Here is a 17,062-nt window from a genome sequence, read left to right on the forward strand (position 1 = left end):
TGAGAGATATCATTGCGTTGAATCGTATAGACATCCCAAAAATGGTATGGAATAATAACTTAGGGTTTATTTTAATATTATCGGATATTTCATCTAATTTGTTACTAAATCATGAATATGTTTTATTCTTTTAATTGTAGTACTTTGACGAATACAAATCTTACTCAAGAGCTCATTTGGATGAAATGAAGGATGAATTGTGTCAATTCATTATTGATCATAGAATCATATAGGTTGTAGTTGTTGTACATATATGTATGGAATGTTGTTGTACATGCATGAATATCAATATATTAATGTTGTATATATGGAGGATTAATGTTGTATATAAATGGATTCATGTTGTATATATCAATGGATTAATGGTGTATAATATTGGATTAAAGGATGAAATCAATATGAATTTTACACTTTTGCAGCATGCGAACAGGTTCCCAATTAAATACCCACTGTGTTTCAAACAAATTTTTTTAAAATAACTAACACTTTAGAGGGCGCTTTCTGTAGGAAGCGCCCTCTAAACACTTTACATTGACAACTTTAGAGGGCGCTTTGTCCAGAAAGCGCCCTCTAAGGTGGCCCTTTATGGACCACTTCAGAGGGCGTTTTTTTCTGAAAGCGCACTATAATGTGGCCCTTAAAGGGCCACTTTAGAGAGCGCTTTCTCCAGGAAAACAAAGCGCTGTCTTTACCTATGCCAGCGCCACTTTAGAGGGCGCTTAAAAGCGCTGTTATAGGCCAAAATAAGCGCCCTCTTTTCCCTTATTTGGCGTAGTGAGGGTCATTTTGACTTTTGTAGTCCCTCTTAGGGATTTGTTTTAATTCAGAAATATTGCTTAAAACGTAATAATTTGTGGAGTTATGCCAGAGAGATATTACCATTGGTAACTAAGACATTTTGTCTTATTAAAACACATTAGTAAAAAATAATAATTATGATGATTATTTGTTTTAATAGCAGGGATATAATAGATTATAATAACGTTATTAGTTAAATGGGAATATATTAATATTAGTATTATTTTTATTTTTTTTACATATTAATATTAAGTTATATTATTGTTACTAGCGTTCAGACGGGCACTCCCGTACCCGTCTGTCCGCTTTTTTTAATGCGCACAACAGAGAAAAATAAATATTTGTTTTTCTTTTTATGAGGTTTCTACGGTAGGTCGCATTAAAAATAATATTATTACATTTTGAAAATGGTAAATAAAGATATTCAAAATTATATCGAAACATGGAAAGTAATATTGATATTGTGTAATCAATGACGTTCTTTAAGAGGAATGCCGAACATGAAATCTCTATTCGAAGTATTTTCTTTTTCCCTGCAATTGTTTTCCGTAGTAAAGAAAAAATGTAAGACTCTTAAATTAGAATTTTTTTTAGAGAAAAAGATAGTAAAATTAATAGTAAGTAGTGTAATATACCTTTTGCTTACCTTATAAAGATTTGAATCAATTCTTCGTACATCCCTTTATCAATGCGCTCTTGAGATTTAAAAAACTACAAATACATGACGAAATGTCATATTATAAAAGAAATACATTCAGAACACTTGACTCGTTTGAATATAATGTGGTTTATTGCGACACAAATAATATATGGAGAATGGAGATACTTTGTTTTAGTCTAGATTTGGTAGAACAATAATTATGACTTGTTTCTGAATTACCTGGATTTCTGGTAAATAAGGAAAACAATGGACTTAGTAAATATATATGGTTTTATTTACATAAACCACAAATAGAAGTTAAATTCATGCATTCAAAAATAATCTAGAGTAAATATATTCTTAAATGAATTAAATAAAAACCTCTTCATCCTTTGAGATATTATTTCTCTTTTCACCATTTTCCAAAGTTGTGTTTTATCTGTTATCACTGTGGAGCTCCAATCGATGGAGTAAATTTTCAAACGTTTGACCTGTTTCAATGAGGATGATAAAAATGTTACTGAAAGAGTGATAAATCTTTATAATTTTTTTTATACGTATTACGGAAAAGATAAATACACCTTATTGTTGAGTTTGCCGATGGATGAAATACTTTGTTCATCCTTCCATGTGTTCCATTTATCTTCAAAGTCTGTTATCTAAAATTTATTGCATAAGAATAGTGAGAATAACTATCACCCCATTTATATCTAACATAAAAGCATAAAATAAATGATTACGTATAACTTACTTTCATGTCGAAGCAAGTTTCAACATTCTTTCGTCTCAACTCCTTACATAATTGAAAGATTTCACCGTGTTCTAGTTTGGCTGTATATTAAAGCAAAAGAAAATTATATTTAGTTATTATCTATCTATGATATAAATAATATAATATAAGCTTGGTATGTCGTGTAACCAAAATGGGAATCAACATGTGAGCAATTTTTTCAATGTACTTAATAAATACCTGCGGGTGCGATAAAAGAATTTGTTTGTATACTACATTTTTTGTGTAGTCACCATCTTCTCCTTTCAATTTTCCTTCCCTGGTTAAAACTCTTGTTGTAGTCTGTGAAACACCCATGGATAAAGCCACATATAACTGTCCATGACTAAAAACATGTCGTGGAAGATATATTTCAACATTTGGAATGGTTTGTCCTTGTGATTTATTTATTGTAATTGCAAAACTTAGTCGCACAGGAAACTGCTTTCTACTAAGGACAAAAGGAAGTCCATCACTTGCAGATGTTTTTATTTTAATTCTAGGCAAAAAAGCACGTTTTCTTGCGTTGCTTCCTGTCAAGATTTCCACATCCAACATATTCATAAATAAACCACGACATAATAACCGGGTCCCATTACACAATCCATATCTAGGATCTAGATTTCGTAACAACATCAATGGTGCACCCTTTTTTATCTTTAGAATATGTGGTGGCAAACTACCTTGTGGAATTGAGTTTAAGAATTCTTGCTGGTATAAATTATGATTATCTCCTTCAACCTCGTCAAACGATAACAAATTATGTTCTTCTCCTGGAAACTGATCGATAATCATATCATTCAATTTCTGGACATCATCATTTGTTGGTGTCAAAATAGCTCTTTGTATCATATATGGGGCATCCCAACCATGCAATTCTAAATTAGGAAAAATATGTTGGATAAGTACTTGTATGGAATGTTCACCATCCCATGGGATTGCAATATGTAAAGGTAACCTCACCATGTCATCTGGTTTGGTAGGTTCAACACCATCACCAATGCGAATAAGAAATTCTGCAAACTCTTGATCATGAAATGATCGCATATTTTGACGCAAATGCAAAATCTTGGTATGATTCCATAAATGAGACTGAACAATACACGCTGAAATCATTTGTGCCTTAGTACCTTTTCTTACAATAGGAAGAACTTGACGAAAATCCCCCCCCCCCCCCCCCCATGATCAGAACTTTTCCACCAAATGGAGCATTATTGCTACAAATGTCTTGTAATGATCGATCTAAGGCTTCCAAACAATTTTTGTTTGTCATTGGTGCTTCATCCCAAATTATTGTGGCAGCAACTCTAATGAGATTTGCAAGATCCTTTTGCTTTTGAATACCACAAATGGAACTCGGTTGAATATCAATAGGTATCTTAAATCGAGAGTGTGCAGTTCTACCACCGGGTAACAATGTTGCAGCTATACCAGATGATGCAGTTGCTAAGACAATTTCTCCTCTACTTCTTAAACTTGCCATTAATGTTCTATAAAGGAATGTTTTACCTGTTCCTCCTGGACCATCAACAAAAAATACCCCACTGTGTTTTTGAACAATTACATTCATAATGGTGTTGAATGCAATCATTTGATCATTATTTAACTTAGCAATAGATTCAATATCTTCATTGGGGATATCGATCGCTAACTCCTCTTGTATGATACTTGGAACTGCACCTCTGTCTATTGCATTAGGGGGTAAAGATGGGAGATCATAATCTTCAATCTTTTTACCGTGCAGGTTTAAGAGTTCATTCAAGTCCTTCAACAACATATTAGTTAAGTCTGATTCCACAACATTGTTAGCTATTTGATAATCCTCTACCATATGTGTAAAAAACTCATTCCAAAGGCCTCTAACATCAGTAGGTTCACAAAATATTAAAATCGTCACAAATAACCTTCGTAAAGAATATGGCATTCGGAGACTCGTAACCTCAACCAAACAATCACGAATACTATGATCAGTCTCTAGAAATCCCCTATCCTCGGCTGATTTTTTGAATATACTGAAAGTCATGCCATTATTTGTAAGAAGATATTCCCAAATGGTTGGACCTGTGACATGAGATAACAACAGTCGCAAGTAAAACTTATCTCCCTCCGAAGGTGATACCGTATAGATTCTCCCGATAACTTTTCTTGTTGATCGCCTATGATGCCATTCCATATCCCGCTTGTTCCAACAATAATGCTCTGGAATCTCTCTATACATATACTTTCTTGCATGTGGATCTCGTAGATTCAATGCAAAGAATTGTGTGAGCATTGTTTTGGAGTTGCGTTCATTATTTAACACATATGCAATTTGCTGATGATCATAAAAGCGCACTTGATGGCGGTTCGGCAAGTGGATATGTAATCTTTCAACCGAAGGATATAATCGGTAAAAAGTGAATCGAAATATTTTCCATAATGCCTCGGGAGCACAAATCCATCTTGCATCAACATATTGCTGAACTTCATTCATGTATGATCCTTTATGAACCTCCATAGCCACACGATCAGGGCCCTTGTACACATATTTGTATAGATACTTGATACTTTTAATGCTACTGCAAATCTCTACATTGATGTGACAATCATACTTTAACAGTAACTAAGGGTTATAAGGAACCACCCATCTATTATCGACAGACCTATCTTTACCTAACGATACAGACTCATCAAAACTTCTCCTATACTCGGGATATGAGTCAGTGCCTTGACGTGTTTCATCCAAGAATTGTTTGGGATACCTTTTTTTACAATGTGCGTCTTTCATACATGGAGACTTTCGGTTGATTATGCCGCAAGGTCCGTGGATCATAATGTCTAAACCCTAAATATACTCAGAGAAACCGTAAACATAGGTTAATCTTAATATATAAATTCAGGTTGGCAACCCTATTCACGTGCCATCATGATAGAACTTTTAACAAAACCCCTATTCACGTGTTATCATGAGAGAACTTTTAACAAAACCCCTATTCACGTGTTATCATGATAGAACTTTTAATAAAAACCTTAATCATGTTATTTACTTGATCCTACATTAAGAATAAATAATAATAATAATAATAATAATAATAATAATATAAATAATATAATATTTAACTAATAATAATAATTTTTATTAAATTGACTCTACATTAATAATTAACAATAGTAATAATAATAGAATATTAAGCTACAATATTAAAAATAAGAATGATTTAATTATTTCTTTATATATTTTATGATAGATAAAATTATTTTTTATTAATTTTGAATTAATATAAAGAATTGACATTTATAAATAAGAATAAATATATTTTATTTAAATAATTTAAATTAGATTGAATGAATGACTCAAAAAGTGATATAGAGTGTAAAAGACGATACAATTTTTATATTTGAGGTGATTAACTGAAAAAACACTATAAATTTATAAGATAAAATTTATAATTTCCACGACTAGATAATTTGTCTGTATAACCATAATATAGACAATTAAATGACGAAGAGGAACTTTAGTTTCATCCAATTCACTCTTACTTGAATTCTTTCATATTAAATCTCTTTATGCATTCTTCAATCAAGCCGACGAACATAAAATCCTTAAACCTGAACCTTAAATATATTTTTTAAAAATGATTGTGATATATGAGTTTAAACTTTTTTATTTTGTAATATATTAATGACTATTAATATTATTCAATGATTTTATATCTCAAAATTATTATTGACTCCTTCTAATAAAAGAATATCTTTCAAAATTTAAGAATGTCAATTTTCTTTTTGGTTGTTTCATTTACGGTGACTATCAATAAAAGTAAAGACAATCACTTAAACATGTTGGGGTATACCTAACGCAGCCAATTTTCTCTCATGGACAATTATATATTGCCATATCAAGAATTAATTCAAGGAAAGGGTTGAAGATATTGGTGACTAATAATGAATGTGAACATATAGATACAATATTTAATGTAATTTACAAAGAAGTATTTAATAATATTATTTTGTTAATTAATACTCCTTTCTTTAAATTTATACATTTTAAATTATCATAGTAATTTTTTTTCTGATTTATTATCTTTCACATTAAAAATTAATAGTATAATTGCATACATAATCTAAATGGCCCACAAGATAATTTTATATGCAAATAAAAATTTAAATATCAACTATTGTAAAAAAAATATAGTTTTATTTCTAATATATCTGACGAAGCACGGGTCAGAAATCTAGTACAATGAAGAAAAGAAGAGTACTTGAAACCCAAAAACATTTCGATATATAAATGAATGAGTTAAAAATATGTGTTTCTTATTTTACCGTATTACATTATAACGTAAATCGTCAACACTTTTGTTCTAGCTCTCTTTCATAAGCATTTTCCAAACATGAAGTTCAATAGAGAAGAGGATTTATATAGCTTTTGATAATTATTAGAGATTTACCTTTAGCACTCTCAGTATTACAAATAACACATGTCATGTCGGACACAAAATTAATTTCACCTTAGTTATAGTGTCAAGGTAACGAAGGGTAACATGAAAAGTGGAAACTTTACCCATTGATTTAAAAATAATTGAAGAGTTAGTTTAAATGGTCATGAGTTTGAATCCCAACAATAGCTTTTTTATATTTTCAAAATTAACACCATATACCTCTTGGTTTAATAACAAAATTGAATGAAAAGATATATATATATATATATATATATATATATATATATTATATATATATATATATATATATATATATATATATATATATGAATTAAATACTCATTACATTGTTTACACAAAATATTAATAAATTAATTTATTCACAAACTACATTGTTTACACCAAATATTACACTGTTTACACAAAATATTCAAGTAAAAGTGTTGTTCTTCATCGTCATCGTTGTCGGTGAAGAAAAAATGTTGAATCTCTTGGAGAAGAGCAAATGTTTGGGATCCTTGTTTCATTCATCTTGAGGAAGATCAAATGTTTGATATAAAACAACAAAAGGTTACATAAATAAAATAAATATTCAATTAAGAGATTATGTTAGAACACAAACCTTTGAACTGATTTTTTTTCTTTTGAACTTGCAACCCATCACATTGCAATCCATCACATAAATCTTTGACCCTATGATTAAACATATAGGATTTCACAAAAACGCTTGAGTTTCTTGTGGATTCACTACTATCAAATTTTAATATTCATAATACTTTTATAATAAAGGTTTTAGGTTTCACAAGGATCACTAATGGTAGTGTCCTGAGCGTTGATACTCATTAAATGGACGACGGAGATTTGTTTAAGGACGGTGAAGAAACTGAATAGACACAATTATATTTACCTCGATTGTTACTCAAAGCCGAGGTAAAATCTATTTCTTTTAAATAAAAAAATAAAAAAATATGTTTCAACCAAAACGCTACATACCTCTCATTTTTTTTAAAAAAAATCAAGGGGAATTTTTTTTAATACTCAAAATATTAAATTAAAATATTTAAGCAAATCAAGAGTTTAACAATGAATTCTTCGAGAACAACCTCTCTTTTCAAAAAATTTACGATCCATCATAGAGAGCTTTCATTATCTTGAGGAAATATTTTCATGGTAAATGCTTTCACATGAAAGAGAAAAAATATTTTCTTTGATTGACAACATAGGAATGTTATTAAAAAATATAACAACATCATTATGTGAGATAGATTAAGGGCAGAAAAAAATAATTTGTTCAATATTGAAGAACATTGGTAATATGTGGTTTTTTCCCTCGGTTATATGAAAAAACAGAGGTAGTATGTAGTTTTTATATTTTCAAATAAAATAAAATATCGCACCTTGGAATCATATCACTAGAATAGTAATGATCATCCTTATTCAAAATGTAACGTATCTTTAGATTTTCAAGGAGGTGTTTGAGCTTCTTTGATTGTTTCACTTCTTCTTTTCCAATTTATTTATACACTATTCAGGCCTTATTTCATTTCCATCTCTTTGTGTCTTCAAATTTAGTTTAAAAAGTCTTTTCTTTTTATTCAAAAATGTCTACAAAAATCTTCAACGGAGATGAAAATCTTTTGTTCTTTATCAATGAAAAGTTTGTTGATATCGATGAGTTAAAAGACAAAGATTTTGATCTAATGAAAACTATTTTCAAACAAAAGTTGAAAGGTTAATTTGACATGTTTCAAGGACCCATCAACATTAATCTCGTAACAGAGTTTTGGTATCATTGTGATGGGAAAACCATCTAGTCAGAGAATATAATCCAGTGTATATGGTTTTCCTATCACCATTACTCCATCACTTATTGCTCAGACAATAAAGTGTGAAGAGAAAGATAGTTGTTTTGAACTTTATAGATTCAACAATGTTTTCTCAATCCACCTTCTCCTAATTTATGTCAACTATAATAAGCTCATCAGTCATACTACTCTCATCCCAATTGTAAAAGTTTGGCATTAACTTCTAGTGTCAAATCTACGTCAAAGAGAGAAATAACTAGAAACGCTTACTTCAGATGACAAACATTTTTTGTACTTCCTTATCGACAACGTCAAAATTAATCTCCCTCTTACTATTTTTAACTTTTTAATGGAAATGGTTGTGACCTCTCGCGAGAAAATGACTTCCCTTATAACATATGGAAGAATTATTTCTGAACTGTTCTCTTAGTTAGGGATAGTTAAAAGGGTAAAAAGAGCAGGATTAACTGTTGAAGTTGACTGGAGTCATACCCCAAATTTTGACCATTATTTATTTCTTGTTATTGACTTAGAATCTAGGTCATTGACATGCTCATGGCTCTTTATAAGGCATATGGTCAACCCCAATGAGCTAAAAAGTCAAAGGGGGATCATTTTGACTTTGTAGTCCCTCTTAGAGATTTGTTTTAATTCAGAAATATTGCTTGAAACGTAATAATTTGTGGAGTTATGCTAGAGAAATATTATCATTGGTAACTAGGACATTTTGTCTTATTAAAACACATTAGTAAAAAATAATAATTATGAGGATTATTTGTTTTAATAGCAGGGATAGAATAGATTATAATAATGTTATTAGTTAAATGAAAATATATTAATATTAGTATTATTTTTATTTATATTTACATATTAATATTAATTTATATTATTGTTATTTAGAAATAAATTAATATTGGGATTAATTAACGTTAAATTAATTTTTTTATTAATCAAATTATCATTATTTGATATATTATTTAATTAGGGTCATAATGGGGTTATTAGTACTATAATTAAGATTATTATTATATACTCGCTAATATTGTTCTATTTCGAATAAATACAATTGTTTAGTTGGTTTCAAAAGGAGTACAAAGAGTTACAAAGGAGAATGTGTTCAAATCTCACATTTTTCACTTTTAGTGTCTTTTCTCTTTTATTTTTTTTCTTTACTTCTAACTTTTCTATTTTATTTATTAACCTAATTTTACCTATAAATAAAATCCATTTTTCTCATCCACGAATCGAAGACGTAAAGAACAAGAGGGAATAAAAAAAACGAATATTATCTCATTTATAGAATTGATTGAATTGTTTATGTTTGGTGGATGTTTTATTTCAATTTGACTTCTCATGTTTTATTATGGTTTAAATTCGTTAGTTAATTCTTCAATCAATTTTTTTATCTAATATCATAAGGCATTTTTTTTCTTAAAAAAAAAAATAAATTCTTTTGAATCAATTTTTAAAGTAATTTTTTTACTAATATCATAAAGTATTTTAAAAAGAAAAATCAATTTTTATAAAAAAAAATTTAACAACTTTCTTTAACAAATACAATTAATTAAAATAATTTTGTAACGTGAATCAATTTTTTTTAATAAAATCATAATATATTCAAATCTAAAAAATGAATACCTTGTTTAATTTTCAAACCCAAATCTCATAATTTCTTTCAAGTTAAACCCAAATGTTAAGAGTCCCACATCGGACAATATATGATCTGAACATGTGTTTATAAATGGAGGCAATCCTCACTCTACTAACCGATTTTGTAGGGTTGAGTTAGGCCCAACCACGCATTCTTAACACCAAACCATTTTTAAATACTCTACAACACAATTTCAAACCTTAAAATCTATATCATAAATCTCTTTTTAAAAGACAACATCCTATTTCAAAATCGCTAAATTTCTCAATAAAATACATACATCAATTATACTAAATTAAATAAAAGTAAAAAATCAAGTTTTAATTATTTATAATTAAGAAAAAGAAACGGAATTGTTTAATTTCTAACTAATAATAAGATAAAGTAAATATCTTATTCCCAGATAATAACTATAATCAACACGGAATGAAAATACAAAAAAATATGTAATAAGAGTTGGGATTAGGGATTAATTCTAGAATAATTAGATATATTAAAATCATGGATTAATTTTTAAATGGGTTAATATAAATAATATAAAAAATAGGGTTAATTATGGGATATTAACTAATTTGGAAAATTATGGTTAATTTATGGGATAGAATAATTTAAGGTTAATTTATAGGATAACTATTGGTTAATTTAGGGGTAATCATGGGATAAAATTATGGGATAAAATCAGGGATAAGAGATATATCATTTAATATTTAATATTATCATTTATCTATTTTCTTAAATAAATTAAATATTATAGTTTTTTGCAAAATAATTAAAGGATAAAATCAATTCATCACACTTCAAACTGTAAGTCCTCTACCCTAGTGTATTGAGATATTTTCTTAAAATCAATACTTCTCCGCCTCCGATGCGTGAGAATTTTCAAGGGATAAAAACAAACAACAAACAACCTTTTTATACAAGAGCTACGGTACTATGATCCCTCGCCTAGTGTGAAAGTATGTAGGCATAGAATTGTAAAATCTAACGAGTACGATAATAAAAAATCTTTTTTGGGTCTCCCATTTATTTAATTAAAATATTTACTTAATAAAAATATGATAAATAATTAATAATTACACAATAATCAAACGAACATCTGTAAGCTCACACTAACCCTAGAATTGAAGGAGGATCACATTGAGTACAATGGAGGTAAGGGGTGCATAGTATATTTTTCTTACTTAACTGACTCCCGAACCTAGCATCTCAGCCTTAGTTATTAGGTATTCTCATTATTTTCCTGTTCCTTAGGAAAGAATAAAGGATGACGGCGACTATGTCATTTTTCCATCCGCGACAACAAATATTGAGTTTTACTAATTAATTTAGAAAAAAAATAAAGAAAAAAAATTTAACAAAGAAAAAATGGAATTTTGAAAGGCGCCAAGTGAGAAATATTAATTAAACAATTGAAGAAACATAAAAATGAAGTAACCGGGATTCGAAGCAACTTTCCTAATATTTATATTAAAATTCGAGGTAATAGGTTATATTAAAAATAAAATAGCGGAAACTGCGGTAACATGTTGTTAGCTTGACGCTACAAAGAACTATACCCTCGGTTTTTAGCATGTTCGAGGTGAAAGTTTCGTCATAAAAATTGTTATTTGTATTAGTGTCTTATTCTTTTAACTTTGAGACTCCCTATATATAATATATATATATATTATAATATATATTATATATAATAATATTATATATATATATATATATATATATATATATATAATCTAAATTTTCTCTAAATAAAGAAAAATTAAAATTTTTAGACTCTTGAAAAACTTTTGTGATGTATCCGATATTTGGATAATTATATTGAATTTTTAACAAAATCTTTGAATTTTGGAAATATGAATAAGTTTTACCGGATTTTCTTAAAATCTACCCGATTTTTTAAGAAATCGTGAAGATTTACCAAATCTTTTGGAAATATTTGGTTTAATTAAATTTTTTTTGTTATATTTTATTTCAATTTTTTTTAAATACATGAAAATATGTTGGAATTTTGAGAAAATTTGGTTTAACCTAAGTATTTTGGTTGATTTTTTTTTAATTTTTTAGAAGTACATGAAAATGCACTTAGAAAAATCCAGTGTTGGACAACTGTTTTAAAAAATCCAAGAAGTAACATCGTATACAGGATATTCTAAAAAATCTGAGAAGTAACATGGTATATCGGATATTTTAAAAATTCAATATTTGTGTCTCTTTATTCACTGCTGAAGCTGAATATATTGTTGCATGGAGCAGTTGTATCCAATTGCTCTGGATGATATAGATGTTGAATGAGTATAATGTCGAACAAGATGTCATGACATTATTCTGTGAAAACTTGAGTACCATTAATATTTCAAAGAGTCATGTCCAACACAGTAAGCCCAAGCACATTGACATAAGACATCATTTCATCAGTGAACTTGTGGAAAATAAAGTTGTAAACCTTGAGCATGTAGCAGCTGAAAGATACTTGTTGGCATATTTACTAAGGTCGTAGATGCAATTCAATTTGAAAGGTTAAGGGGTGCTATTGGTATTTTCTTATTTGAGAGTTTATAGTAATCAAAGCTAGGGAGACGTGCAAGGAGAACAAGAAAGTATATCTCTCTCAAGGTCTGTGTGCACGTGAAATGAGGTTGACTATTCCAATTTCAAACTCTCATTTTAATTGGTCCATCGTTACAAGCAATGAAGGTAATCTTCTCTTTCTCTTTTGGACTCGGAATTTTGTTCAATTTCCCCTCAAGTGTTTCTATTTTTTTCAAAAATGACACACTCATCTGAAAAGCTAAAGCTAAAGAGGTGAATATGCTGGAAGATAAGTCTGGGAAGAAGGCTAGCGCTCAATAGTTACTGAAGAAGGATTTGAAAAAATTCAAGGTGGGGACACATGTTGGACCATCTGTGACTAGGAAGAGGTATGTCACAAAGATGAAATATTTGACGAAGAAGCCTCTTAAAATATATGATTCTAACTCAGATACTGATGAAGATTGTGTCACTTTCATTGAATCAAGTGGTTGGTCTGAAGATTTAGCCTGAGGTTTAATATTTCCAGAAGTTTTTGTATGGTTGTATGTTCCTTATTTTTTGGTCTATAATAATTCCTAAACATTCATGGATATGTTATGTTAGCGCTAATCTATTTTTATGGTTATATTACCATAAACAATGTTTCGCTGATCTGATCTATTTTCTATTTTTGCCAAATTGTGGCAAAAAGGGGAGTAGTGTGTGTTGGTAGTGTGTTCTAACTACTAACTGGGTTTGTAGAGCTTTGTTTAACATGAGTGTTGCAAGGTGTGTATGTGTTATTGAAGTATTGATGGGTGTGCTCACATGCTGGAGCATCTATCCCCTGAGCATGTGTGAGTTGATCTACTGATTATGTGTATGAACTCTAATGTTATGATGCTTGACATGTAGTAGTTATGAAGTATGCTAACTTCTTATTTGAATGACAATTGACTATTGACTCTAATTTGTGCACATGCTGACTAATTGTGTGTTTGTCTAATTAAGGAAGCATCATTGTGTGATTGACTGACTGATGCGTAACAACCACTTGATCTACTGATATTTGAAGGTGGTAAGAAACACAAAAAATGGGGGTTTGAATTGGGTTTCTAAAAATGAAAACTTTTTCAAAACCAACTCAATCAAACAATAATATGAACAAGAAAAATAACAAGGTTATTTTTAAATTGGTTCGCTGTTAACGAAGCTACCTCCAGTCCATCCTACCAAGGTGATTTTTCCTTCTCAACAAGGACTTAATCCATGATCAGTGCATTTTGATGCACGTTCTTCCATGTTTGTACTTAAGCATTTCTTCGGTTTGCTTTGATTATTTTTATGTTTTAATGTGTTTTCATAATTTATTTTATTTTTGCACTTATTTAATTTTCGTATTTAATTTTCAGCATTAGCAGCTTTCGCGAGAAAAATCACATCTTGAGCTAGGAGTATCGGATTGAGACGTGCTACCAGTCGATGGAAAGCTAAGAAAAAGATCTACAACTTTTATTCAGAAGTCGAGAGCTGAATCAGACTGTAGCAGGGCCAGAAAATTCGTTGAAGTTGCAGCATTAGTTTTATTTAAGTTTTGGGTCATTAGTTTTGGGTTTGGGTTATGTTTTCGATCCAGTTGGGTTGTAAACCAAATTCCTTGCTTTCCATATACCTAGCAGCCGCATAACATAAGGAATCACTATTCACGAAATACTTGAAAGCTTTGGCAAGAATTCTCATGAAGAACTAATCGATCCAAACAATTTGCTGTATTCGGGTTCCGATACCTTGAGATTTTAGTTATTCTTATTCAGGTTTTTTATTCCTTTCAATATTAATATATGTATTTTGTTTGCTTAATCCGATTTACATATGCTATATTGATTTAATCCGATTGATTGTGTGATCCTAACTATAGTCATGATTTCGTTTGCTTAATTCGTTATCGAGTCCGTTTAATTCATGTTTGCTTAATTCATGAAACTTAATCCCGTTTGCTTAATTCAGATAATAGGAACATACAACTTATACTATCAATTACGCTTGTTAGTTGATATTATAATCGAATAGGAATAGTTAATCTGCGATTGGAATTACGATAGTCGATGATAGGCAAAGACCGAATTAGTAAATTGTTGCTACAACTTATTTCAATAATCACTTATTTTAATCTATTTTTTTAATTGAATCCTAAACCAACCAAAACCCCATTAATCGTTACTATCATTGGTTAATTCATTCAAGAATCCTTTTGAGAACGATAATCCGAGTCAATTTGTCGCTAACTACGTTTTGTCAAAAATACTCATTTTTGATCCGCGCGCGACAGCGAATCAAATTGGCGCCGTTGCCGGGGATTCTTGTCGAATTAGCCAATAGTTTAGTTTTAAGTATTGTGTGTTTTTTTGTTCTACAATTTCCTATTATTTTTTCGAATTTTTCTACAGTTTCGCGTTCGGAGTTGCGTCTAGAGTCAGAAAAAACCGGTTTTTGGAAAATTTGTGTTTGATTGTATAAGTTTTTTACCTACTGGAAGCAGAAAAATCGTGCAATCAATACTCCTTTACTCTTGAGTAAGGGACTCTGACGTCAAATTTGCCAAATTCCTTGTTTTTCTATTTTTAATTGATTTTTTACTGTTTTCATAGTGTCGAAAAAATCCAAAAAAAATCTCGAAATTTTTATTTCATGTCATTAGATTAAGTTTGGTGCTTTTGTATTTTTCTGAATTTATTTTAATCTTTTTTCTTCTTTCTATTTGTTTTTGTCTATTTCGGAAATAATTGGTATTTCTGTGTTTTTTTTTATTACATGGATGATCAAAGAACATTAAGGCAGTTTGTTGCTCCTGATGTTAATTATAATGACTTTTGTATTGAATATTCTGATGTTTCGGTTCCTTTTGAATTGAAATCTAGTTTAATTACACTTGTTTCCAAGGTTTAGTGGTCTTGCAGGTGAGGATCCACATGAGCATCTGAAGGAATTTGAGGTTGTGTGCTCTGCACCTTCTGGACCTTCACTAGAAGATATTGTCAAACAAATGGCTGCAAATAATCTCCAGTTTCAACAACAAGTAGATTCTACTTTAAAGACTTTGCAAACACAGATTGGGCAGCTTGCCACTTTGGTGAATGTCATGCAGCAAGCTCAAGGATCAAACCAACAATCCTTGGAAGAACATTCTGTTTTTCAAATAGATTTGATTTCTGAAATTGTTGATGATACTTGTAGTGATTTGTTTGCATCTGATTTTCCATCATTGTCTGGTTTTGATGATGTTTATTCTTGTGATATTTGTACGGAAACTAAAATTTGCTCTGTTTGTGTTGAAATTGAGGCTGCCTTGCAAGTTAATATTCTTACTGCAGATGAGGTTGCAAATAAAGTTGTTCATGTAGATAAAGCTCTTGACATCCCGGCTGCCCCAAACACTCCTTCTATTGAGCAGCCACCTTCCCTCGAGCTGAAGCAACTTGCTGAAAATATGAAATATGCTTATTTAGAAATGAATGAAAAACTATCGGCTATAATTTCTTCTAACCTTGATTTCGATCAAGAAAATAAGCTTTTGCAGGTTTTAAGGAAGCATAAAAAGGCATTTGGTTGGACATTGGCTGACATTCCAGATCAGATTACCTTCACGTGTCCATTTGACACTTTTACTTCTAGAAGATTCTTTGATCCTGGAATAAAAGGCGAAGATACTAATAAAAATTTCAAGTTCAATGGACATTACCCAAAGCTATTCCATGACAGCCTCACTTTGGAAGAAGAAAATGTAGAATATATCTCTTTGGGAAATGCTGCTTATGTGATCACCTATCCTCCTTGACTACTCGGGTGTGTTCTTTCCTCTCTCTTCTCTCTCTTATTTTATGTTTGTTTCTTTCATTGAGGACAATGCATATTTTAAGTGTGGGGGAGGGAATACTTTATTTTCTTTGTTTTTGTTCTTTGTTTTGTTTTGTTTCTGTTTTCTTTCAAAAAAAAATTGCATTTTTGTTGAAAGTTTTAGGCTATAGAATAATTTGAGGTCGAGTTTGTGGAGACTTGGGAAAAATTCACAAGATCGGTATTATTTTAACACCGTAAGTCTCCTGCATAGGGAAATTGAGTTGAATTTTTATTATGTTTTAGCCTTACATTCTCATCCTCTGACAGCTTTTGAGTAGTTTATTTCAGCAGTCAGCACCATCTCACACACACTCTACGCAGGGAAGCCGATGAATATAAGTGAGTGTTCCAAAAAAAAAAGAGAAAAAAAATAAAGGAATGCACCTTCTAAGTTTGGTGACCCTCACCCGGTCACTTAACCCAACGGTTGTGGAACCTTCAAAAAAAAGTTGGAAATAAGACTCTTTTGTAGTTGGTTCAGCGGTTTCTGGTGCTGAACTTGGTAGGGCGGATTACGGTCCGATCCCCCGCAACTACAATTGAGTAAGCAAAGGGTTATGCCACTTAAGTACCAGA

The 17,062-nt window shown here is 30.3% G+C and overlaps 1 pseudogene; it reads right to left on the minus strand.

The window, feature by feature from the left end:
- Positions 1 to 1,267: 1,267 nt before the first annotated feature.
- LOC127078546 (uncharacterized) lies at positions 1,268 to 5,019 on the minus strand (annotated as a pseudogene).
- Between the last annotated feature and the right edge of the window lie 12,043 nt (positions 5,020 to 17,062).

The sequence above is a fragment of the Lathyrus oleraceus genome, chromosome 5, assembly GCF_024323335.1.
Source record: "Lathyrus oleraceus cultivar Zhongwan6 chromosome 5, CAAS_Psat_ZW6_1.0, whole genome shotgun sequence".
Taxonomy (NCBI): domain Eukaryota; kingdom Viridiplantae; phylum Streptophyta; class Magnoliopsida; order Fabales; family Fabaceae; genus Lathyrus; species Lathyrus oleraceus.